This window comes from Podarcis vaucheri (genome assembly GCF_965113315.1).
Source record: "Podarcis vaucheri genome assembly, chromosome: 6".
Taxonomy (NCBI): domain Eukaryota; kingdom Metazoa; phylum Chordata; class Lepidosauria; order Squamata; family Lacertidae; genus Podarcis; species Podarcis vaucheri.
Genome location: NC_138764.1, coordinates 103,649,813 through 103,658,434, shown reverse-complemented (window position 1 = coordinate 103,658,434; position 8,622 = coordinate 103,649,813).

Sequence of the window (8,622 nt, the reverse complement as noted above, 5' to 3'; positions counted from 1 at the left end):
GGCCTGCCCTGGTGGACATCTAATTGCATTATGGTAAATCTATTACAGTTGCCTCCCGGCCTGCCACTTGAGACGAGGAGCGAGTGTTTGTGCCTTGAGTGCCACCTCTCTGCTTGGTACGGAGGATTAGTCTCTCTGCGCGGAGATGGTTCCGCTTAAGGAGGTTGCAGTCTGAGCTCTCGATGTCGCTGAGCAGCAAGAAAGCCCAGGTGCTATTGTAGAAAACCCCACCGAGTCCATGGGACCTGTAACTGGTAGAAGGCCATCAGTGTAATAGGCAGAAATAATGCAATAAATTACAACAGTAGTGCCCGAAAACATGGGATAGGCATGAAACGGATTAATATTGCAGGACCCGCTAAACAGACTGCAAATACAAATTGCTCAATGCTGAATGAATAGCGTTGTTAAGATCTCAGGATCATTGCTTCATCACAAGCAACTTAGAATTGAGAAATTTCTTGCGGTTGGCAGCTGAAAAACAACCCGTTGGCATCTTCTTGTCTCTCTTCCAAAATTGGTCCATCTGCCCTTGCGCTGTTTAGGAGTCTCGTTGACTTTGTGGTTTTGGGGACAGAGAGAAACACCAGGGCCTGTTCATTTTTTTCCTGCGATCACAGCCCAGGAGGCTGCATTCTGGCGATCTTGGCTCTTGCTTTAACCTTTCGAAGCTGAAAACACAGCTGGCAGCTGATGAAATCGAGAGGGAACTGAGCAATGCCTGCATAGGTAGTTTGTGTCGTGCCCCCCCCCCCCGGGACCCCACCTTTCCTAGCGCAAGCTGGATGAAACATGCCGTACAATAAAATATTGGGGCAAATGAAGGTTTGTTTGACAGTATAAAGTGTTCAGATTCTTCCTTGGCAGCATCCGGAAGGAAGAAGATTCCACGTGAGACAGCCTGGTACCTTCCAGATGTTCACAGCTATGGTGATGGAGCTGGGATCCAACATCTGGTAGACTCAGAAAGGTCTGTCTTGGCACCTTGACCTGCCCGAGAGAGCTCTCTTTTGCTCAAAATTGTGTTACAAAATCTCGGCAAGAACCCAAGCAAACATTTCCCCCTTTGCCTAATCAGTTCCTTTGCTTCGTTCTGCTTTAATCACACTTGGCTGATGTGGGCGAGGTAAATTGATTGCATCCAGGCCATCTGACTTCGCTCTTCGCTTTGAGGGGGGAGCAGGAGGTCTGCAAGGCCACCGCTGGAGCAAGTGGCATAGCGGTCTTTCTAGCCGAGGTGGTTGTGGTCAGCTGGCAATCTTACCTGATACACCAGTTCAAAGGCTTCTGAAACGCTGTTAACAACGCTGTAAATACAGTGATACCTGTGGTTAAGAACTTAATTCGTTCTGGAGGTCCGTTCTTAACCTGAGGTACCACTTTAGCTAATGGGGCCTCCCGCTGCTGCCGTGCCACCGCCGCACGATTTCTGTTCTCAACCTGAAGCAAAGTTCCTTTTTCCCCTCAATTTTTTTTTATTCATTTTATAACACAAATAAACAACACAAACAGAAAAGCAAACAATACAAATTCTTGTCCTTATTTTTTCTAAACATTGTTAGGTGGGCTTCCCCAAGTCCCCGCTATCTGATTTTCATTTTACCGCATCTTTAGCAGTTACATATATCATAATTTCTAACCATTTTTTTAAAATAAAAAAAAAATCCTTCCAGTAGCACCTTAAAGACCAACTAAGTTAGTTCTTGGTATGAGCTTTCGTGTGCATGCACACTTCTTCATTTTTTTTAAATCACACTTGCTTTAGAGCTGAAGCAAAGTTCTTAACCTGAGGTACTATTTCTAGGTTAGCGGATTCTGTAACCTGAAGCGTCTGTAACTTGAAGCATCTGTAACCCGAGGTACCACTGTACAAGGAGAGGAAGCTTCCATGCCAGTGTGGTGTAGTGGTTAAGAGCGGTAGACTCGTAATCTGGTTAACCGGGTTCGTGTCTTCGCTCCTCCACATGCAGCTGCTGGGTGACCTTGGACCAGTCACACTTCTCTGAAGTCTCTCAGCCCCACTCACCTCACAGAGTGTTTGTTGTGGGGGAGGAAGGGAAAAAGGAGATTGTTAGCTGCTTTGAGACTCCTGAAGGGGAGTGATAAAGCAGGATATCAAAGCCAAACTCCTCTTCATGTTTAGCATGGCATTGTTAAACTATGGAACTTCCTGCCACAAGAGGCAGTGGTTGCCACCAACCTGGGTGGCTTTCAAAAGAGGGTTGTGTCGCATAATAATAATAATTAATAATAATAATAAAAATTATTTATACCCCTACCTCCCCAGCCAAGACCGGGCTCAGGGCAGCTAACACCAAATATAAAAACAATTGATTGAAATGCAGCTTAAAAAACAAGGTTAAAATACAACATTAAAATGCTGCCTCATTTCAGTGGAAATTCAAATCAAAAACTTTTTTGGGGATAAAAACATCAAGCCTTCACCAAGGCTAACCATTCAGACTGGTCCTACAGAAAAAAGACAGGGAAGTCCCCAAATAGGAGTTCCATCACAGAAGGAAAAAGGAAAGGGGGAGGGAATCAAATTGACTCCAAGCCAAAGGCCAGGTGGAACGACTCTGTCTTACAGGCCCTGCGGAAAGAAATCAGATCCTGCAGGGCCCTGGTCTCATGAGACAGAGCGTTCCACCAGGCTGGGGCCAGTGTTGAAAAGGCCCTGGCTCTGGTTGAGGCTAACCTGACTTCCTTAGGGCCCAGGATCTCTAGGGTGTTGCTATTTGTGGACCTTAAGGTTCTCTGTGGGGCATCTCACTTTCAGGCCAAGGGAGCCAGCGTTTATCCACAGACAGCTTTCCGGGTTATGTGGCCAACATGACTAAACCGCGTCTGGTGCAACTGGACACTGTGATGGAATCCAGAGCGCATGGAAATGCAATTTACCTTCCCACCAGAGCGGTACCTATTTATCTACTTGCACTTTGTGCTTTCGAACTGCTAGGTTGGCAGGAGCTGGGACAGAGCAACAGGAACTCACCCCGTTGCGGGGATTCAAACCGCCAACCTTCTGATCAGCCAGCCTAAGAGGCTCAGTGGTTGAGACCACAGTGCCACCCTCTAGTCCAGAGGATGCCAGACTAGATGTGCCAGTAGGCTCTTACATTCTTCTGGTTGAGTCACGGTGGATGTCTCTGCCATCTCTTGATTTCTACTCGAGACAATGACTCGCCGCTGAGTGAGTCCCTTGAAGCAAAGTGTTTGTCACGCCGGGTGAATTGTGAGTGGGTGGTTTTGATGCCTCATTGGCACACGCTTGCCATCTTTTGATGCCTCGGTGAGTTACATGATAAACATCCCCGTGCCCAGAGCTCTCCGGGTGCGCGTGTGAAAACCCAGCTCTGGTTAGCTGGCTGGATTCATTCATCCTCTCCGTCACCCTCTGAGCCAATCCTGGCTGCCCCAGCTGCTTTGTGGTCTTGTGGCTAAAAAAGCAAGTTCACCCGAGGACTCGGGACGCCCTCACTGCCAAGAGCTTAACTGAACAAAAGGCGCCCATTGCAAAGAGCAGTCCGCGCTTCCGAATGGTCCGATACTAAATTCTTCTGCGTGTGCAAAGCTCCGGAGGCCACGCGGATTTGCCTGGCGTTCCTGCGCCTGCTTTGTAGTGCCCTGGAAGACGGGCTAAGTCGTGTGAGAAGATTAGTCTGGTTTTCATCAGGTAAATCATTCACTCATCTAATTAACTGCGCATGAGCTCAGGTGGCATGGAGCCAATCCAGCAGCTGCCTTGTCCGCTTGCTCTGCCGGATAAGCCCCCACCTGGCTCCTCCCAAGGAAGAATAATAATATAATAATTTATTACATGTACCCTGCCCATCTGGGTGGGCTTCCCCAGCCACTCTGGGCAGCTTCCAACAGAATATTAAAAATACAATAAAACAGTCAAACATTAAAAGCCTCCCTATACAGGGCTGCCTTCAGATGTCTTCTAAAGGTTGTATAGTTGTTTATTTCCTTGGCATCTGATGGGAGGGCGTTCCAGGGAGGGTGCCACCACCGAGAAGGCCCTCTGCCTGGTTCCCTGTAGCTTCACTCCTCGCAGGGAGGCAACTGCCAGAAGGCCCTTGAAGCTGGCCCTGCATTTGAGGCAGGGAAGGAAAGACCTCTCAGGGTGGGAGGCTGGGAGAAAACTAATTTTTTATTTAGATTAGTTTGTTTTTTGTTGGATGGCACGTCGAAAAGTTTCGATAAAAACTCCTATCAAAAATTGTCCCCCCAGCACAAATATACAGGTGAAACTTGAAAAATTTGAATATCGTGGAAAAGTTCATTTATTTCAGTAATTCAATTTAAAAGAGACAAAACAATGCAGAAAAGCTGAAGGCTGCTATTGAAGCATCCTGGTCTTCCATAACACCTCAGCAGTGCCATAGGCTGATAGCATCCATGATACTCCGCATTGAGACAGTAATTGATGCAAAAGGGGCCCAAACCAAGTACTGAGTACATATGCATGCTTCTACTTCTCAAAGCTCCAATATTGCTCTATTTGCAGTCCTTGTATTGCTGATTTCATTTAATAGTCTAATTTTCTGAGATTGCTAGATTGGGGGTTTCATCAGCTGTACGCCATGATCATCACAATTATAACAAATAAAGGCTTGACATATCTCGCTTTGCATTTCAAGAGTCTATCTCATATATCAGTTTCACCTTTTAAGTTGAATTACTGAAATAAATGAACTTTTCCATGATATTCTGATTTTTCGAGTTTCACCTGTACAGTGGTGCCCCGCAAGACGAATGCCTCGCAAGACGAAAAACTCGCTAGACGAAAGGGTTTTCCGTTTTTGCGTTGCTTCGCTAGATGAATTTCCCTATGGGCTTGCTTCGCAAGACGAAAACATCTTGCGCTTTTTTTTTAAAAGCCTCTTGAAGAGGTGCAGTTGTGACGGACCGTGCTTCGCAAGACGAAAAACATCGCAAGACGAAAAGACTGGCGGAACGAATTATTTTCGTCTTGCGAGGCACCACTGTATATGAGAGAGAGAAGGGCAGGGCAGGGAAATATAACTTTGCCCCACCCTTCCTTTCTCATTTTCTCTGTTAAATGGTTTAACGTACAAGTTAATGGGGCTTTGTTATCATTTAATAGCTGCTCCATTATTCCAGAAAGTCAGGGAGCCATGTAAATGAAATTGATGGTGATATTTATAATGCAGTATGTATAAGGCAGAAGGTCAGTTACATTTTATTTGCTAAGGAAAAGATGCAGCAATGCAATGAACTCACTTAAAAGGACAGCTGACAATTGTGTCTGAATTCCCTCCATGGGCATAGCCAGGATTTTTGTGGAGGGAGGCGGGACATTTGTTAGGGGGGCAGAACGTCTGCGATTGGTCAGTTAGTTATTTCTATTGTTTTACTTGATGGGGGCAGCTGCCCCCCCCCGGCTATAGCCATGATTCCCTCACTGCATATTCTGCAGCTGTCTGGGTATTTGTCGAAAATACATCTCACAATGAGCGTTAGAAAAAACAGCTAAGTTTTAGAAAAAACAGCTAAGCATTAGAAAAAACAACTGAGCATTAGAAAAAACAGCTAACAGCTATACTTTTAAAAAATGTGTTTGATTAGGTCTGAGACGATAATGGTGCCTAATCATTGATAACATATTTGGTCGGTTGCAATCATATACTTACAGTGGTGCCTCGCAAGACGAAATTACGGTAATTCGTTCCGCAAGTTTTTTCTTTTTGCGAGTTTTTCGTCTTGCGAAGCACGGTTTCCCATAGGAATGCATTGAAACTCAATCAATGCGTTCCTATGGAGACCGTCCGGGGACAGAGGGGAAGCGCCGCTCTGACCCCTCTTTTGAAGCAAGCAGCTGCGGGGAGAAGATCGTTTCTCCCCGCCGCCCTTTGCTTCAAAAGAGGTCCGGGGACAGCGGGGAAGGCGCGCTGTCCCCGGAGCTTGCGGGGCAAGCTTCGTTTTGCGAAGCAAGCCCATAGGGAAATTCGTCTTGCGAGGCAACTCGAAAACGAAAAAACCTTTCGTTTTGCGAGTTTTTCGTCTCGCGAGGCGTTCGTCTTGCGGGGCACCACTGTACCTGCTTAGCTATAAGCCCCATTGAACTCAGTGGGTGCTACTTTAAGTAAGGTAAAGGGACCCCTGGCCATTAGGTCCAGTCGTGGCGGAATTCTTTTCGTCTTGCGAGGCACCACTGTATAACATTTGATTAAAATGTTAATTGTGAGCTAAATCCAGCTAAGAGAGCCTTAGGCTGGATTTTGGTGCCCTGGTGCCCTTCAGATGCTGTCGGCATACAATGCCCATTGGCACGCTGGCTGGGACTGGTGGGAGTTGTAGTTGGAAAACACCTGGAGGGGCAGGGTGCTGATGGGAACTGTAGTCTGATGCCTACACAGCTGGTGGAGATTCTGAGTGGCAGGGCGAGCCCAACATGCGCAGCAGGAGTGCCCCCTGGTGGCACCAAGCGGGGAGACGAGGAAAGGGTTGACAAGGACTGAGTTTGCAAAGAGCTTTCCTGAGTTGCAATGGTTGTTGCTGCTGCTGCTCCTCCTCCTCCTCCCTTGGGTTCCATTACAGAAAGTTTCCATTTCCAGAGGGCTTGTCTCCTGCAGCAAAAACAACAAAGTCTTGTGGCACCTTAAAAACAAAGGCATTTATTCAGGCGTCGGCTTTCGTGAACTTCGGTTTGGGTGGTGCAAAGTGGTGAGTTGCAAAAGCAGCCTGCGATTCTGTTGATTCTCTTTGATCTCATCAGCTTTCAGGGCCATCAACCACGGTCTCCATCCTAGAGATGCCATTGGGTTTTGAACCCAGGGCCTTCGATAAGGCCCTCTGCCTGGTTCCCTGTAGCTTAGCTTCTCACAGTGAGGGAACCACCAGAAGGTCCTCGGAGCTGGACCTCAGTGTCCGGGCTGAATGATGGAGGTGGAGATGCTCCTTCAGGTATACTGGACCTTTGAGGCCGTTTAGGGCTTTCAAGGTCAGCACCAACACTTTGAATTGTGCTCAGAAACTGGGAGCCAATGTAGGTCTTTCAAGACCGGTGTTATGTGGTCTCAGTGGCCGCTCCCAGTCACCAGTCTAGCTGCTGCATTCTGAATTAGTTGCACTTTCCAGGTCACCTTCAAAGGTAGCCCCACATAGAGCGCATTGCAGTAGTCCAAGCGGGAGATAACCAGAGCATGCACCACTCTGGTGAGACAGTCCGTGGGCAGGTAGGGTCTCAGCCTGCGTACCAGATGGAGCTGGTAAGCATTAATAGTAACCATCAGATTCCATATAAAAAGTCACAATAACTTTAAAATAAACAATATATCAAATAAAGCAGTTTTCAACAATCCATTAGAATCCAGTGGTAAACAGCAAAATTAAACATCAAACAATAATTAAACAGTTTACACCTATCAGTTACCATAAAGAATTACTGATCTATAATCGAGAAAAAATAACAGCAAATCACAATGCATAAAATATCAAGAGACATACAAAACCATGTAAAAGGAGCAAATGGAGAAAGAAGGACACACAACTTATAAAATGATTCTTAAAAGCTACCCCTGAACTCCTCTCTTCCCAGCTCCTCCTGCTGTTCTCAAAGTCATGGTCTGGGGAAGGCTCCCAGGGCAGAAGGGTAGGGCACGGGCATAGCGGGTGTGTGTGTGTGTGTGGAGCTGCTACCCAATCAAGTAAAATAATATAAATACTTAACCAGCTGACCAATCACGTTGGTTCTGCCCCCCTAACAAAGTCCTGCCCGCCCCAACCAAGATCCTGGTTATGCCCATGGCAAGGCAGGTGGAAAATCCATTGCCTGCAGAAAGTCTCTCTCCCCTCAGTTCTATTCATTAACTACATGAAAACCCTATGAAACCTACCATATTTTTCGCTCTATAACACGCACCCGACCATAACACACACGTAGTTTTTAGAGGAGGAAAATCCGTAGACATGCCACCCGTAGGCATTTCCTCCATAACACGCACAGACATTTCCCCTTGCTTTTTAGGAGGAAAAAAGTGAGTGTTATGGTGCAAAAAATACGGTATTTGGTACGTGCTTGAATTCCTCCTGCAAAATAGTTGACAGCCTGGAACTTAAAAAAAGTTTCTATGGTTCTATGTAGTGAACAAATAAACTCAGAAAAAGGAGCATTTGGATGTATATTTAAAAGTCTCTGGAGGTCCCATTTTTTTTCCAATGGGGTCAGTGCAGTAGAACTTCCTGACGGCCTGTCCCCCTGCTACTTTAAGATCAAAATTGAGTGTGGAGACTTCATACCCGTAGGGTTCTTTTTCCATCTCTGCTGTTGACTCACAGCGCGGACAACAGGTCACAATCTCCCTCTGTGAAATGGGCACAAGACCTTCAAAGAGTGCAAGATGTTCATGTAATGAATAGCACAGGATCCCGAGGACACCTCCGTCATGGCAACGCAGTGAAGCATGGAGAGTTGTCACCGGAAATGGATGTGATAACAGCAGGTTAGTTAAGGAGTATGGCATCTGACTTCACCATTTGTCTCCAGGGCTGGCCTGTCTACTAGGCAGCGCTGCAGGTAATTATACTTTAGACAGCTTCCTTGATTTATCAGCTGGCAAATCTGCTGAAGGGTGTACGGGTTGCCCTTGCAAA